Source organism: Pongo abelii, chromosome 2 (assembly GCF_028885655.2).
Source record: "Pongo abelii isolate AG06213 chromosome 2, NHGRI_mPonAbe1-v2.0_pri, whole genome shotgun sequence".
NCBI lineage: Eukaryota > Metazoa > Chordata > Mammalia > Primates > Hominidae > Pongo > Pongo abelii.
The window spans coordinates 17,107,800-17,126,496 of NC_085928.1; the positions used below are offsets into that span (position 1 = coordinate 17,107,800).

General features: G+C 37.8%; 1 protein-coding gene across 2 annotated transcripts in view; it reads right to left on the reverse strand.

Moving 5' to 3' along the window:
* Positions 1–18,697, reverse strand: part of STXBP5L (syntaxin binding protein 5L) — a 491,711-nt gene that overhangs the window by 419,020 nt on the left and 53,994 nt on the right. The gene's annotated exons all lie outside the window — the stretch shown is intronic.

Consider the following 18,697-nt stretch of genomic DNA (forward strand, 5'->3'; position numbering starts at 1 on the left):
GCATACAATGCTCAGGTAACAGGTGCACTAAAGTATCTGAAATCACCACCAAAGAACTTATCTATGTAACCAGAAACAATCTGTACCCCCAAAGCTTTTGAAATTTATTTTAAAAATTAAAATGCAGAGTGGCTGAATGGATTTTTAAAAGATCCAACTATATACTGTCTACAAGAAACTCTATTTACCTGTATGGACATGCACAAACTGAAAGTGAAGGGATGAATAAGATATTACATGCAAATGGAAGCCAACATAGAGCAGGAGTAGCTATATTTATATCAATATGACAAAATAAACTTTAGTCAAGAATGGTAAAAGAAAGATAGAGAAGGTCATTATATGATGATGAAGGAGTTAATACAATAACAGGATATTACAATTATAAACATATATGCAGCACTCAACACCAGAGCACCCAAATATAAGACAAATATTAACAGACCTAAAGAGAGAGATTGACTGTGACACAATAACAGTAGAAAACCACAGCATTCCACATTCAGCATTAGACAAATCATCTGAACAGAAAATCAACTAAGAAACATCAGAGCTAAACTGCACTTTTGACCAAATGCACCAAACAGACATTTATGGAACATTCCATCCAATAGCTGCAGAATACACATTTTTCTCAACAGCACATGCAACATTCTCTAGGACAGACCATACGTTAGGTCACGAAACAAATCTTAATAAATGTTTAGAAGTCAAAATTATTAAATAACTTTTCTGACCATAATGGGATAAAATTAGAAGTAAGCCACAGAAGGAATATCAGAAACTGTACAAAATCATAATTATTAAGCAACATATTCCTAAACAATGAATGGTTTAATGAAGAAGTTTAAAAGAAAATTGAAAATTTTCTTGAGACAAATTAAAATAGAAACACAACATACTAAAACCTATGAAATACAGCAAAAGTTCTAAGAGGAAAGTTGTTTATAGCAATAAAAAGCCTACATCATAAAAATTAGAAAGACTTCAAATGAACAGCCTAACACTGCACCTCAAGAAATGGAAAGCAAGAACGATTCAAACCCAAAATTAGTAGAAGGAAAGAAATAATAAACATTAGAGTATAAAGATATAAAATTGAGACCAAAAAAAAATCAACAAAATGAAAATTGATTTCTTGAAAAAACAAACGAAATTGAAAACCTTTAGCTAGAGTAAGAACAAAAGAGAGACCTAAAAAACCCAGCCCAGGCTTGCTAGGCCAAGCAGCTTAGCGCTACTCTAGAAAATCACACAACTGAAGATGGCCGAATAGGAACACCTCCAGTCTGCAGCTCCCAGTGTGATTGACACAGAAGATGGGTGATTTCTGCATTTCCAACTGAGGTACCTGCTTAATCTCACTGGGACTGGTTGGACAGTGGGTGCGGCCATGGAGGGCGAGCTGAAGCAGGGTGATGCGTTGTCTCACCCAGGAAGTGCAACGGGAGGAGAGATTTCCCTTTCCTAGCCAAGGGAAGCAGTGACAGACTACATGGAAAAACAGGACACTCCCCGACCAAATACTGTACTTTTCCCAAGGTCTTACCAACCAGCAGACAAGGTGATTCTCTCCCGTGCCTGGCTCAGTGGGTCCCACACCCACTGAGCCTTGCACACTGCTAGTGCAGCAGTCTGAGGTCGATCTGCGAAGCGGCAGCCTCGTTGAGAGAAGGGCGTCCACCATTGCTGAAGCTTGAGTAGGTAAACAAAGCGACCAGGAAGCTAGAACTGGGCAGAGCCCACTGCAGCTCAACAAGCCCTACTGCCTCTAGAATCCAACTCTCTGGGCAGGGCATAGCTGAACAAAAGGCAGCAGACAACTTCTGCAGACTTAAACGCCCCTGTCTGATAGCTCTGAAGAGAGCAGTGATTCTCCCAGCACAGCATTTGAGCTCTGAGAATGGACACACTGCCTCCTCAAGTGGGTCCCTGACCCCCTTGTAGCCTAACTGGGACACAACTCCCAGTACGGGCCAACAGACACCTCATATAGGCAGCTGCCCCTCTGGGATGAAGCTTCCAGAGGAAGGATCAGGCAGCAATATTTGCTGTTCTACAGCCTCCACTGGTGATACCCAGGGAAACAGGATCTGGAGAGGAATTCCAGCAAACTCCAACACACCTGCAGCTGAGGGACCTGACTGTTAGAAGGAAAACTAACAAACAGACAGGAATAGCATCAACATCAACAAAAAGGTCATCTACACCAAAACCCGATCTCTAGGTCACCAACATTAAATACCAAAGGTAGATAAAACCACAAAGATGGGGAGAAACCAGAGCAGAAAAGCTGAAAATTCTAAAAATCAAACTGCCACTTCTCCTCCAAAGGATCACAGCTTCTCGCCAGCAACAGAACAAAGCTGGACGGAGAGTGACTTTGACAAGTTGACAGAAGTAGGCTTCAGAAGGTCAGTAATAACAAACTTCTCCAAGCTAAAGGAGGATGTTTGAACCCATTGCAAGGAAGCTAAAAACCTTGACAAAAGATAAGACGAATGGCTAACTAGAATAAACAGTGTATAGAATACCTTAAATGACCTGATGGAGCTGAAAACCATGGCACAAGAACTTTGTGACGCATGCACAAGCTTCAATAGCTGATTCAATCAAGTGGAAGAAAAGGTATCAGTGATGGAAGATCAAATTAATGAAATAAAGTGACAGGAGAAGTTTAGAGAAAAAAAAAGAGTGAAAAGAAATGAACAAAGCCTTTAAGAAATATGGGACTATGTGAAGAGACCAATTCTACGTTTGATTGGTTGTACCTGAAAGTGATGGGGAGAATGGAACCAAGTTGGAAAACACTCTCCAGGTTATTATCCAGGAGAATTCCCCCAACCTAGCAAGACAAGCCAACATTCAATTTCAGGAAATAAAGAGAAGACCACAAAGATACTCTTCGAAAAGAGCAACCCCAAGACACATAATTGTCAGATTCAACAAGGTTGAAATGCAGGAAAAAACGTTAAGGGCAGCCAGAGAGAAAGGTCGAGTTGCCCACAAAGGGAAGTCCATCAGACTAACAACGGATCTCTCATCAGAAACCCTACAAGCCAGAAGAAAGTGGGGGCCAATATTCAACATTCTTAGAGAAAAGAATTTTCAATGCAGAATTTCATATCCAGCCAAACTAAGCTTCATAAATGAAAGAGAAATAAAATCCTTTACAAACAAGCAAATGCTCAGAAATTTTGTCACACCAGGTCTGCCTTACAAGAGCTCCTCAAGGAAGCGCTAAACATAGAAAGAAACAACCAGTACCGGCCACTGCAAAAACAGGCCAAATTATAAAGACCATCGATGCTATGAAGAAACTGCATCAATTAGTGGACAAAATAACCAGTGAACATCATGAGAGAATCAAATCCACACCTAACAATATTAACCTTAAATGTAAATGGACTAAATGCCCCAATTAAAAGACACAGACTGGCAAATTGGATAAAGAGTCAAGACACATCAGTGTGCTGTATTCAGGAAACTGATCTCACATGCAAACACGCACATAGGCTCAAAATAAAGAGAAGGAGGAAGATCTACCAAGCAAATGGAAAACAAAAAAAAACAGGGGTTACAATCCTAGTCTCTGATAAAACAGACTTTAAACCAACAAAGATCAAAAGAGACAAAGAAGGCCATTACATAATGGTAAAGGGATCAATTCAACAAGAAGAGCTAACTGCTCTAAATATATATGCACCCAATACAGGAGCACCCAGATTCATAAAGCAAGTCCTTACAGATATACAAAGAGACTTACACTCCCACACAATAATAATGGGAGATTTTAACACCTCACTGTCAAAATTAGACAGATCAATGAGACAGAAGGTTAACAAGGATATTCAGGACCTGAACTCAGATCTGCAACAAGCAGACCTAATAGACATCTACAGAACTCCCCACGCCAAATCAACAGAATATACATTCTTTTCAGCACCACATCGCACTTATTCCAAAATTGACCACATAATTGTAACTAAAGCACTCCTTAGCAATTCTAAAAGAACAGAAATTACAACAAACTGTCTCTCAGACCACAGTGCAATCAAATTAGAACTCAGGATTAAGAAATTCACTCAAAACTGCACAACTACATGGAACTGAACAACTTGCTCCTGAATGACGACTGGGTAAATAACGAAATGAAGGCAGAAATAAAGATGTTCTTTGAAACCAATGAGAACAAAGACACAACATACCAGAATCTCTGGGACACATTCGAAGCAGTGTGTAGAGGGATATGTATAGCACTAAAAGCCCACAAGAGAAAGAAGGAAAGATCTAAAATCGACACCCTAACATCACACTTAATATAACTAGAGAAGCAAGAGCAAACACATTCAAAAGCTAGCAGATGGCAAGAAATAACTAAGATCAGAGCAGAACTGAAGGAAATAGAGACATAAAAAGCCCGTCAAAACATCATTGAATCCAGGAGCTGGTTTTTTGGAAAAGATCAACAAAATTGATAGACCACTAGCAAGATTAATAAAGAAGAAAAGAGAGAAGAATCCAATAGATGCAATAAAAAATGATAAAGGAGATATCACCACCGATCCTGCAGAAATACAAACTACCATCAGAGAATACTATCAACAACTCTATGCAAATAAACTAAAAAATCTAGAAGAAATGGATGAATTCCTTAAAACATACACCCTCCCAAGAGTAAGCCAGGAAGAAGTTGAATCTCTGAATAGACCAATAACAGGATCTGAAACTGAGGCAATTAATAGCCTACCAACCAAAAACAATCCAGGACCAGATGGATTCAAAGCAGAATACTACCAGAGGTACAAAGAGGAGCTGGTACCATTCCTTCTGAAACTATTCCAATCAATAGAAAAAGAGGGAATCCTCCCTAACTCATTTTATGAGGCCAATATTATCCCGATACAAAAGCCTGGCAGAGACACAACAATAAAAGAGAATTTTAGACCACTATCCCTGATGAACATTGCTGCAAAAATCCTCAGTAAAATACTGGCAAACTGAATCCAGCAGCACATCAAAAAGTTTCTTCCCCATGATCAAGTCAGCTTCATCCCTGGGAAGAAACGCTGGTTCAACATATGCAAATCAATAAACATAATCCATCACATAAACAGAACCACATCACATAAACATGATTATCTCAATAGATGCAGAAAAGGCCTTTCACAACATTCAACACCCTTTCATGCTAAAAACTCTCAATAAACTAGGTATTGATGGAAAATATCTAAAAATAATAAGAGCTATTTATGACATACTCACTGCCAATATCAGACTGAATGGGCAAAAACTGGAAGCATTCCCTTTGAAAACTGGTACAAGACAGAGATACCCACTCTCACTACTCCCATTCAACATAATGTTGGAAGTTCTGACCAGGGCAATAAAACAAGAGAAAGAAATAAAGGGTATTCAATTGGGAAAAGAGGAAGTCAAATTGTCCCTGTTTGCAGATGACATGATTGTATATTTAGAAAACCCCATCGCCTCAGCCCAAAATCTCCTTAAGCTCCTAAGCAACTTCAGCAAAGTCTCAGGATACAAAATAAATCTGCAAAAATGAAAAGCATTCCAATACACCATTAACAGACAAACAGGGAGCCAAATGATGAGTGAACTCCCATTTACAACTGCTACAAAGAGAATAAAATACCTAGGAATCCAACTAACAAGGGATGTGAAGGACCTCTTCAAGAAGAACTACAAACCACTGCTCAATGAAATAAAAGAGAACAAAAACAAATGGAACAATATTCCATGCTCATGGATAGGAAGAATCAATATTGTAAAAATGGCCATACTGCCCAAGGTAATTTATAGAGTCAATGCCATCCCCATCAAGCTACCAAAGACTTTCTTCACAGAATTGGAAAAACTATTTAAAGTTCATATGGAACCAAAAAAGGGCTCACATTGCCAAGATAATCCTAAGCAAAATGAACAAAGCTGGAGGCATCATGCTACCTGACTTCAAACTATACTACAAGGCTACAGTAACCAAAACAGCAAGGTACTGTTACCAAAACAGAGATATAGACCAATAGAACAGAACAGAGCCCTCAGAAATAATGCCACACATCTACAACTATCTGATCTTTGACAAACCTGACGAAAACAAGAAACAGGGAAATGATTCCCTATTTAATAAATGGTGCTGGGAAAACTGACTAGCCATATGTAGAAAGCTGAAACTGGATCCCTTCCTTACACCTTACACAAAAATTAATTCAAGATGGATTAAAGACTTAAATGTAAAGCTCTCCTCAGCAAATGTAAAAGAACAGAAATTATAACAAACTGTCTCTCAGACCACAGTGTAATCAAACTAGAACTCAGGATTAAGAAACTCACTCAAAACTGCTCAACTACATGGAAACTGAACAACCTGCTCCTGAATGACTACTGGGTACATAACGAAATGAAGGCAGAAATAAAGATGTTCTTTGAAACCAACGAGAACAAAGACATAACATACCAGAATCTCTGGGATGCATTCAAAGCAGTGTGTAGAGGGAAATTTATAGCACTAAATGCCCACAAGAGAAAGCAGGAAAGATCCAAAACTGACACCCTAACATCACAATTAAAAGAACTAGAAAAGCAAGAGCAAACACATTCAAAAGCTAGCAGAAGGCAAGAAATAACTAAAATGAGAGCAGAATTGAAGGAAATAGAGACAAAAAAAAACCCTTCAAAAAATTAATGGATCCAGGAGCTGGTTTTTTTAAAGGATGAACAAAATTGATAGACTGCTAGCACGACTAATAAAGAAAAAAAGAGAGATGAATCAAACAGACACAATAAAAAATAATGAAGGGGATATCACCACCGATCCCACAGAAATACAAACTACCATCAGAGAATACTACAAACACCTCTATTCAAATAAACTAGAAAATCTAGAAGAAATGGATAAATTCCTCGACACATACACTCTCCCAAGACTCAACCAGGAAGAAGTTGAATCTGAATAGACCAATAACAGGAGCTGAAATTGTGGCAATAATCAATACCTTACCAACCAAAAAGACTCCAGGACCAGATGGATTCACAGCTGAATTCTACCAGAGGTACAAGGAGGAACTGGTACCATTCCTTCTGAAACTATTCCAATCAATAGAAAAAGAGGGAATCCTCCCTAACTCATTTTATGAGGGCAGCATCATCCTGATACCAAAGCCTGGCAGAGACACAACAAAAAAAGAGACTTGTAGACCAATATCCCTGATGAACATTGATGCAAAAATCCTCAATAAAATACTGGCAAACAGAATCCATCAGCACATCAAAAAGCTTGTCCACTATGATCAAGTGGGCTTCTTCCCTGGGATACAAGGCTGGTTCAATATATGCAAATCAATAAATGTAATCCAGCATATGAACAGAACCAAAGACAAAAACCACATGATTATCTCAATAGATGCAGAAAAGGCCTTTGACAAAATTCAACAACCTTCATGCTAAAAACTCTCAATAAATTAGGTATTGATGGGATGTATTTCAAAATAATAAAAGCAATCTATGGCAAACCCACAGCCAATATCATACTGAATGGGCAAAAACTGGAGGCATTTCCTTTGAAAACTGGCACAAGACAGGGATGCCCTCTCTCACCACTCCTATTCAACATAGTGTTGGAAGTTCTGACCAGGGCAATTAGGCAGGAGAAGGAAATAAAGGGTATTCAATTAGGAAAAGAGGAAGTCAAATTGTCCTTGTTTGCAGGCGACATGATTGTATATCGAGAAAACCCCATTGTTTCAGCCCAAAATCTCCTTAAGCTGATAAGCAACTTCAGCAATGTCTCAGGATACAAAATCAATGTAGAAAAATCAAAAGCATTCTTATACACCAATAACAGACAAACAGAGAGCCAAATCATGAGTGAACTCCCATTCACAATCACTTCAAAGAGAATAAAATACTTAGGAATCCAACTTACAAGGGACGTGAAGGACATCTTAAAGGAGAACTACAAACCACTACTCAATGAAATAAAAGAGGATACAAACAAATGGAAGAACATTCCACGCTCATGGGTAGGAAGAATCAATATCATGAAAATGGCCATATTACCCAAGGTAATTTATAGATTCAATGCCATCCCCATCAAGCTACCAATGACTTTCTTCACAGAATAGGAAAACACTACTTTAAACTTCATATGGAACCAAAAAAGAGCCCGCATCGCCAAGTCAATCCTAAGCCAAAAGAGCAAAGCTGGAAGCATCACGCTACCTGACTTCAAACTATACTACAAGGCTACAGTAACCAAAACAGCATGGTACTGGTACCAAAACAGAGATATAGATCAATGGAACAGAACAGAGCCCTCAGAAATAATGCCGCATAGCTACAACTATCTGATCTTTGACAAACCTGACAAAAACAAGCAATGGGGAAAGGATTCCCTATTTAACAAATGGTGCTGGGAAAACTGGCTAGCCATATGTAGAAAGCTGAAACTGGATCCCTTCCTTACACCTTATACAAAAATTAATTCAAGATGGACAAAAGACTTAAACGTTAGACCTAAAACCTTAAAAACTCTAGAAGAAAACCTAGGCATTACCATTCAGGACATAGGCATGGGCAAAGACTTCATGACTAAAACACCAAAAGCAATGGCAACAAAAGCCAAAATTGACAAATGGGATCTAATTAAACTCAAGAGCTTCTGCACAGCAAAATAAACTACCATAAGAGTGAACAGGCAACCTACAAAAAGGGAGAAAATTTTCGCAACCTACTCATCTGACAAAGGGCTAATATCCAGAATTTACAATGAACTCCAACAAATTTACAAGAAAAAAACAAACAGCCCCATCGAAAAGTGGGCAAAGGATATGAACAGACACTTCTCAAAAGAAGACATTTATGCTGCCAAAAGACACATCAAAAAATGCTCATCATCACTGGCCATCAGAGAAACGCAAATCAAAACCACAATGAGATACCATCTCATGCCTGTTAGAATGGCAATCATTAAAAAGTCAGGAAACAACAGGTGCTGGAGAGGATGTGGAGAAATAGGAACACTTTTACACTGTTGGTAGGACTGTAAACTAGTTCAACACTTGTGGAAGTCAGTGTGGTGATTCCTCAGGGATCTAGAACTAGAAATACCATTTGACCCAGCCATCCCATTACTGGGTATATGCCCAAAGGAGTATAAATCATGCTGCTATAAAGACACATGCACACGCATGTTTATTGCGGCACTTTTCACAATAGCAAAGACTTGGAACCAACCCAAATGTCCAACAACGATAGACTGGATTAAGAAAATGTGGCACATATACACCATGGAATACTATGCATCCATAAAAATGATGAGTTCATGTCCTTTGTAGGGACATGGATGAAATTGGAAATCATCATTCTCAGTAAACTATCGCAAGAACAAAAAACCAAACACCACATATTCTCACTCATAGGTGGGAATTGAACAATGAGAACACATGGGCACAGGAAGGGCAACATCACACTCTGGGGACTGCTGTGGTGTGGGGGGAGGGGGGAGGGATAGCATTAGGAGATATACCTAATGCTAAATGACGAGTTAATGGGTGCAGCACACCAGCATGGCACATATATACGTATGTAACTAACCTGCACATTGTGCACATGTACCCTAAAACTTAAAGTATAATTTAAAAAAAAAAGACTTAAATGTTAGATCTAAAACCATAAAAACCCTAGAAGAAAACCTAGGCAATACCATTCTGGACATAGGCATGGGCAAGGACTTCATGACTAAAACACCAAAAGCAATGGCAACAAAAGCCAAAATTGACAAATGGGATCTAATTAAACTAAAGAGCTGCCATACAGCAAAAGAAACTACCATCAGAATGAACAGGCAACCTATAGAATGGAAGAAAATTTTTGCAATCTACCTATCTGACAAAGGGCTAATATCCAGAATCTACAAAGAACTCAAACAAATTTACAGGAAAAAAACAAACAACCCCATCAAAAAGTGGGCAAAGGATATGAACAGATACTTCTCAAAAGAAGACATTTATGCAAGCCAACACACACATGAAAAAATGCTTATCATCACTGGCCATCAGAGAAATGCAAATCAAAACCACAATGAGATACCATCTCATGCCTGTTAGAATGGCAATCATTAAAAAGTCAGGAAACAACAGGTGCTGGAGAGGATGTGGAGAAATAGGAACACTTTTACACTGTTGGTAGGACTGTAAACTAGTTCAACCCTTGTGGTAGTCAGTGTGGCAATTCCTCAGGGATCTAGAACTAGAAATACCATTTGACCCAGCCATCCCATTACTGGGTATATGCCCAAAGGAGTATAAATCATGCTGCTATAAAGACACATGCACACGCATGTTTATTGCAGCACTTTTCACAATAGCAAAGACTTGGAACCAACCCAAATGTCCAACAGCGATAGACTGGATTAAGAAAATGTGGCACATATACACCATGGAATACTATGCATCCATAAAAATGATGAGTTCATGTCCTTTGTAGGGACATGGATGAAATTGGAAATCATCATTCTCAGTAAACTATCGCAAGAACAAAAAACCAAACACCACATATTCTCACTCATAGGTGGGAATTGAACAATGAGAACACATGGGCACAGGAAGGGCAACATCACACTCTGGGGACTGCTGTGGTGTGGGGGGAGGGGGGAGGGATAGCATTAGGAGATATACCTAATGCTAAATGACGAGTTAATGGGTGCAGCACACCAGCATGGCACATGTATACGTATGTAACTAACCTGCACATTGTGCACATGTACCCTAAAACTTAAAGTATAATTAAAAAAAAAAAGACTTAAATGTTAGATCTAAAACCATAAAAACCCTAGAAGAAAACCTAGGCAATACCATTCTGGACATAGGCATGGGCAAGGACTTCATGACTAAAACACCAAAAGCAATGGCAACAAAAGCCAAAATTGACAAATGGGATCTAATTAAACTAAAGAGCTGCCATACAGCAAAAGAAACTACCATCAGAATGAACAGGCAACCTATAGAATGGAAGAAAATTTTTGCAATCTACCTATCTGACAAAGGGCTAATATCCAGAATCTACAAAGAACTCAAACAAATTTACAGGAAAAAAACAAACAACCCCATCAAAAAGTGGGCAAAGGATATGAACAGACACTTCTCAAAAGAAGACATTTATGCAAGCCAACACACACATGAAAAAATGCTTATCATCACTGGCCATCAGAGAAATGCAAATCAAAACCACAATGAGATACCATCTCATGCCTGTTAGAATGGCAATCATTAAAAAGTCAGGAAACAACAGGTGCTGGAGAGGATGTGGAGAAATAGGAACACTTTTACACTGTTGGTAGGACTGTAAACTAGTTCAACCCTTGTGGAAGTCAGTGTGGCAATTCCTCAGGGATCTAGAACTAGAAATACCATTTGACCCAGCCATCCCATTACTGGGTATATGCCCAAAGGAGTATAAATCATGCTGCTATAAAGACACATGCACACGCATGTTTATTGCGGCACTTTTTACAATAGCAAAGACTTGGAACCAACCCAAATGTCCAACAGCGATAGACTGGATTAAGAAAATGTGGCACATATACACCATGGAATACTATGCATCCATAAAAATGATGAGTTCATGTCCTTTGTAGGGACATGGATGAAATTGGAAATCATCATTCTCAGTAAACTATCGCAAGAACAAAAAACCAAACACCACATATTCTCACTCATAGGTGGGAATTGAACAATGAGAACACATGGGCACAGGAAGGGCAACATCACACTCTGGGGACTGCTGTGGTGTGGGGGGAGGGGGGAGGGATAGCATTAGGAGATATACCTAATGCTAAATGACGAGTTAATGGGTGCAGCACACCAGCATGGCACATGTATACGTATGTAACTAACCTGCACATTGTGCACATGTACCCTAAAACTTAAAGTATAATTAAAAAAAAAAAGACTTAAATGTTAGACCTAAAACCATAAAAACCCTAGAAGAAAACCTAGGCAATACCATTCTGGACATAGGCATGGGCAAGGACTTCATGACTAAAACACCAAAAGCAACGGCAACAAAAGCCAAAATTGACAAATGGGATCTAATTAAACTAAAGAGCTGCCATACAGCAAAAGAAACTACCATCAGAATGAACAGGCAACCTATATGGAAGAAAATTTTTGCAATCTACCTATCTGACAAAGGGCTAATATCCAGAATCTACAAAGAACTCAAACAAATTTACAGGAAAAAAAAAACAACCCCATCAAAAAGTGGGCAAAGGATATGAACAGACACTTCTCAAAAGAAGACATTTATGCAAGCCAACACACACATGAAAAAATGCTTATCATCACTGGTCATCAGAGAAATGCAAATCAAAACCACAATGAGATACCATCTCATGCCAGTTAGAATGGCAATCATTAAAAAGTCAGGAAACAACAGATGTTGGGGAGGATGTGGAGAAATAGGAATGCATTTACACTGTTGGTGGGAGTATAAACTAGTTCAACTATTGTGGAACACAGTGTGGCTATTCCTCAAGGATCTAGAACTAGAAGTACCATTTGACCCAGCCATTCCATTACTGGGTATAGACCCAAAGGATTATAAATCATGCTACTATAAAGACACATGCACACGTATGTTTATGGTGGCACTATTCACAACAGCAAAGACTTGGAACCATCCCAAATATCCATCAATGATAGACTGGATTAAGAAAATACACCACAGAATACTATGTAGCCATAAAAAAGGATGAGTTCTAGTCCTTTGCAGCGACATGGATGAAGCTGGAAACCATCATTCTCAGCAAACAATCGCAAGGACAGAAAACCAAACACTGCATGTTCTCACACGTAGATGGTAATTGAACAATGAGATCACTCACACACAGGGCAGGGAACATCACACACTGGGGCCTGGTCAGGGGACGAGGGCTGGGGGAGGGATAGCATTAGGAGAAATACCTAATGTAAATGATGAGTTGATGGGTGCAGCTACCAACATGGTACACGTATACCTATGTATCAAACCTGCACGTTGTGTGCATGTACCCTAGAACTTAAAGTATAATTAAAAACAAAAAAAACAAAAAAAAGGAAGACTAAGGTAGAGCCTCTAATTGACCTCGGTGAACAAAGAGATGTATCATGGCAAAAAAAAAAACAAACAAAAAAACAGCAAAAAACAAAACTAAATAAAATCAAAAACTAAAAAGGAGATATTATATTTCATACCACAGAAATATAAAGGCTCATTAGAAACTATTACGAACAACTATGCACCAACAAATTTACAACTTCAAAGAAATTGATAAATTTCTAGACATATACAACCTACCAAGATTGAAATATGAAGAAATAGAAACCCTGAACAGATCAATAATGAGTAATAAGATTTAAGCAGTAATTTAAAAAAAATCTTTCACCAAAGAAAAACCCAAGATCTGATAGTATCATGGCTGAATTCTTTTTTTTATTATTATACTTTAAGTTTTAGGGTACATGTGCACAATGTGCAGGTTTCTTACATATGTATACCTGTGCCATGTTGGTGTGCTGCACCCATTAACTCATCATTTACATTAGGTATACCTCCTAATGCTATCCCTCCTCCCTCCCCTCACCCCACAACAGGCCCCGGGGTGTGATGTTCCCCTTCCTGTGTCCATGTGTTCTCATTGTACAATTCCCACCTATGAGTGAGAACATGTGGTATTTGGTTTTTTTGTCCTTGCCGTAGTTTGCTGAGAATGATGGTTTCCAGCTTCATCCATGTCCCTACAAAGGACATGAATTCATCCTTTTTTATGGCAGCATAGTATACCATGGTGTATATGTGCCACATTTTCTTAATCCAGTCTATCATTGATGGACATTTGGGTTGGTTCCAAGTCTTTCCTATTATGAATAGTGCCGCAATAAACATATGTGTGCATGTGTCTTTATAGCAGCATGATTTACAGTCCTTTGGGTATATACCCAGTAATGGGATGGCTGGGTCAAATGGTATTTCTAGTTCTACATCCCCAAGGAATCGCCACACTGACTTCCACAATGGTTGAACTAGTTTACAGTCCCACCAACAGTGTACAAGTGTTCCTATTTCTCCACATCCTCTCCAGCACCTGTTGTTTCCTGACTTTTTAATGATTGCCATTCTGACAGGCATGAGATGGTATCTCATAGTGGTTTTGATTTGCATTTCTCTGATGGCCAGTGATGATGAGCATTTTTTCATGTGTCTTTTGGCTGCATAAATGTCTTCTTTTGAGAAGTGTCTGTTCATATCCTTTGCCCACTTTTCGATGGGGTTGTTTGTTTTTTTCTTGTAAATTTGTTTAGGTTCTTTGTAGATTCTGGATATTAGCTCTTTGTCAGGTAGGTAGATTGCAAAAATTTTCTTCCATTCTATAGGTTGCCTGTTCATTCTGATGGTAGTTTCTTTTGCTGTGTAGAAGCTCTTTAGTTTAATTAGATCCCATTTGTCAATTTTGGCTTTTGTTGCCATTGCTTTTGGTGTTTTAGACATGAAGTCCTTGCCCATGCCTATGTCCAGAATGGTATTGCCTAGGTTTTCTTCTAGGGTTTTTATGGTTTCAGGTCTAACATTTAAGTCTTTAATCCATCTTGAATTAATTTTTGTATAAGGTGTAAGGAAGGGATCCAGTTTCAGCTTTCTACATATAGCTAGCCAGTTTACCCAGCACCATTTATTAAATAGGGAATCATTTCCCTGTTTCTTGTTTTTCTCAGGTTGGTCAAAGATCAGATAGTTGTAGATATGTGGCATTATTTATGAGGGCTCTGTTCTGTTCCATTGGTCTATATCTCTGTTTTGGTACCAGTACCTTGCTGTTTTGCTTACTGTAGCCTTGTAGTATAGTTTGAAGTCAGGTAACATGATTCCTCCAGCTTTGTTCTTTTGGCTTAGGATTGACTTGGCAGTGTGGTATCTTTTTTGGTTCCATATGAACTTTAAAGTAGTTTTTTCCAATTCTGTGATGAAAGTCATTGGTAGCTTGATTGGGATGGCATTGAATCTATAAATTACCTTGGGCAGTATGGCCAGTTTCAAGACATTGATTCTTCCTATCCATGAGCATGAAATGTTCTTCCATTTGTTTGTATCCTCTTTTATTTCATTGAGAGTGGTTTGTAGTTCTCCTTGAAGATGTCCTTCACATCCCTTGTAAGTTGGATTCCTAGGTATTTTATTCTCTTTAAAGCAATTGTGAATGGGATTTCACTCATGATTTGGCACTCCGTTTGTCTGTTTTTGGTGTATAAGAATGCTTGTGAGTTTTGCACATTGATTTTGTATCCTGAGACTTTGCTGAAGTTCCTTATCAGCTTAAGGAGATTTTGGGCTGCGATGATGGGGATTTCTAGATATACAATCACGTCATCTGCAAACAGGGACAATTTGACTTCCTCTTTTCCTAATTGAATACCCTTGATTTCCTTCTCCTGCCTAATTGCCCTGGCCAGAACTTCTAACACTATGTTGAATAGGAGTAGTGAGAGAGGGCATCCCTGTCTTGTGCCAGTTTTCAAAGGGAATGCTTCCAGTTTTTGCCCGTTCAGTATGATACTGGTTGTGGGTTTGTCATAGATAGCTCTTATTATTTTGAGATACATCCCATCAATACCTAATTTATTGAGAGTTTTTAGCATTAAGGGCTGTTGAATTTTTCAAAGGCCTTTTCTGCATCTATTGAGATAATCATGTGGTTTTTGTCATTGGTTCTGTTTATATGCTGGATTACATTTATTGATTTGCATATGTTGAACCAGCCTTGCAACCCAGGGATGAAGCCCACTTGATCATGGTGGACAAGCTTTTTGATATGTTGCTGGATTCGGTTTGCCAGTATTATATTGAGGATTTTTGCATTGATCTTCATCAGGGATATTGGACTAAAATTCTCTTTTTTTGTTGTGTCTGTCAGGCTTTGGTATCAGGATGATGCTGGCCTGATAAAATGAGTTAGGGAGGATTCCCTCTTTTTCTATTGATTGGAATAATTTCAGAAGGAATGGTACCAGCTCCTCCTTGTACCTCTGGTAGAATTCAGCTGTGAATCCGTCTGGTCCTGGACTTTTTTTGGTTGGTAAGCTATTAATTGTTGCCTCAATTTCAGATCCTGTTATTGGTCTATTCAGAGATTCAATTTCTTCCTGGTTTAGTCTTGGGAGGGTGTATGTGTCCAGGAATTTATCCATTTCTTCTAGATTTTCTAGTTTATTTGCATAGAGTTGTTTATAGTATTCTCTGATGGTAGTTTGTATTTCTGCAGGATCGGTGGTGATATCCCCTTTATCATTTTTTATTGTGTCTATTTGATTCTTGTCTCTTTTCTTCTTTATTAGTCTTGCTAGTGGTCTATCTATTTTGTTTATCTTTTCAAAAAACCAGCTCCTGGATTCATTGATTTTTTTAAAGGTTTTTTGTGTCTCTATCTCCTTCAGTTCTGCTCTGATCTTAGTTATTTCTTGCCTTCTGCTAGCTTTTGAATGTGTTTGCTCTTGCTTCTCTAGTTCTTTTGATTGTGATGTTAGGGTGTCAATTTTAGATCTTTCCTGCTTTCTCTTGTGGGCATTTAGTGCTATAAATTTCCCTCTACACACTGCTTTAAATGTGTCCCAGAGATCCTGGTATGTTGTATCTTTGTTCTCATTGGTTTCAAAGAACATCTTTATTGTTACCTTCATTTCGTTATGTACTCAGTAGTCATTCAGAATTCTACAAAACATTTAAAGAACTAGTACCACTTCTACTCAAACTCTTAAGAAAAAAATTGAAAAGAGGGGAATACTTTCAATCTCATTCTATGAGGCCGGCATCATCCCAATACCAAAACCAACAAAGACAGAACAAAAAAGAACACTACAAGCCAATATCCTTGATAAACCTAGATGCAAAAATCCTCAACAAAATACTCACAAATCAATTTCAACAAGACAACATATTTTTTAAAAATCACTTATCATTATCAAGTGGGAATCATCTCAGGAATTCATGAATGGTTCAGCATATGCAAATCAATAAATATCATATATCACAGTAACATAATCAATAATAAAAACTGCCTGATCATTTCAATAAGTACTGAAAAATCATCTAATTTCAAATTTCACACTATCTGGTTTCCAATCTACAAAGCTACAGTAAATAAAAACAGTGTAGTAGTAACATAGAAACATACCTATAGATCAGTGGAATAGAATAGAGAGCCCACAGACAAACCCTAACATGTATGATCAAATAATTTTTGACAAGGGTGCCAGTGCCATTCAATGGAGAAGATAGTCTTGTCAACAAATGGTGCTGGGAAAATGGGATATCCACATGCCAAACAGTGAGATTAGACCCTTTTACTATATACAAAAATTCACTCAAAAATGGATAAAAGGCCCAAATGTAAAACCTAAAACTATAAAACTCTTAGAAGAAAACAGGGTAAAAGCTTCATTCCATTGGATTTGGTAAAGATTTCTTACATATGACACCAAAGCACAGGCAAAAAAAGAAAAAAATAGCCAACTTGAACTTCATTAAAATTTAAAATATTTGCATCAAACGGCAATTACTACTGGTGAAAATGTAAACTAGTATAGCTGCTATGGGAAACAGAATGACAGATCCTCAAAAAATTAAAAATACAATTATCATATGATCCAGCAGTTCTTCTTCTGGATATATACCCAAAATAACTAAAAGCAAGGTTTCAAAGAGATATTTGTACACCCATGTTCATAGCAATATTATTCATAACAGCTAAAACATGGAAAGAACAAGTGCCATAAATTAATGAACAGATATCAAAATGCGATATATACATACAATGAAATATTATTCAGTCTTAAAAAGGAAGGAAGTTTTCACATATGCTACAACACTGATAAACGTTGAGGACATTATGCTGAATGAAATAAGCCAGTCACAAAAAAGAAGAATAATGTATGCTTTCACTTATATAAGTTACCTAGAGTAGTAAAAATTATAGAAACAGAAAGCAGAATGGTGGTTTCCAGGGGCTAGAAGAAGAGGGATATGGAGAGTTATAATTTAATGGGTGTAGAGTTTCAGTTTTACAAAGTGAAAGATTTACAGAAAAGGATGGTGATGATGGTTGCATAATATAAATGTATTTAATAACACTGAATGGTACACTAAAAAAATTAAAACTAAAATATCTAATTACCACATGACCCTTCAGTTGTACTCCTGGGCATTTACACCAGAGAAACAAAAGCTTAGGTTCACACAAAAATATGTACACAGATGTTCATAGTTGTTTAGTAAAAATAGCCAAAAACCGGAAACAAGTCAAATTTCTTTGAACAGGTGAATGGCTACACTGTGGTACATCTATACCATGGAATATTATCCAATTCAGTATAAAGGAATAAACTATTGATACATGTGACAATATGAATGAATCTTCAGAGAGTTATACTGAGTGAAAATGGCCAATCACCAAAAATTATAAACTGTATGATTCCATTTATATAACATTTTTGAAGTGGCAAAGTTATTGAAATGAAAAACAAATTAGTGGTTGTTAGGGATCAAGGATGGGGTTGGAGGGACAAGATGTGACCAACCATAAAAGAGCAATATGAAGAATCCTTGTGGTGATAGAAATGTTTTGTATCTTGATTGTATAATGTCAATA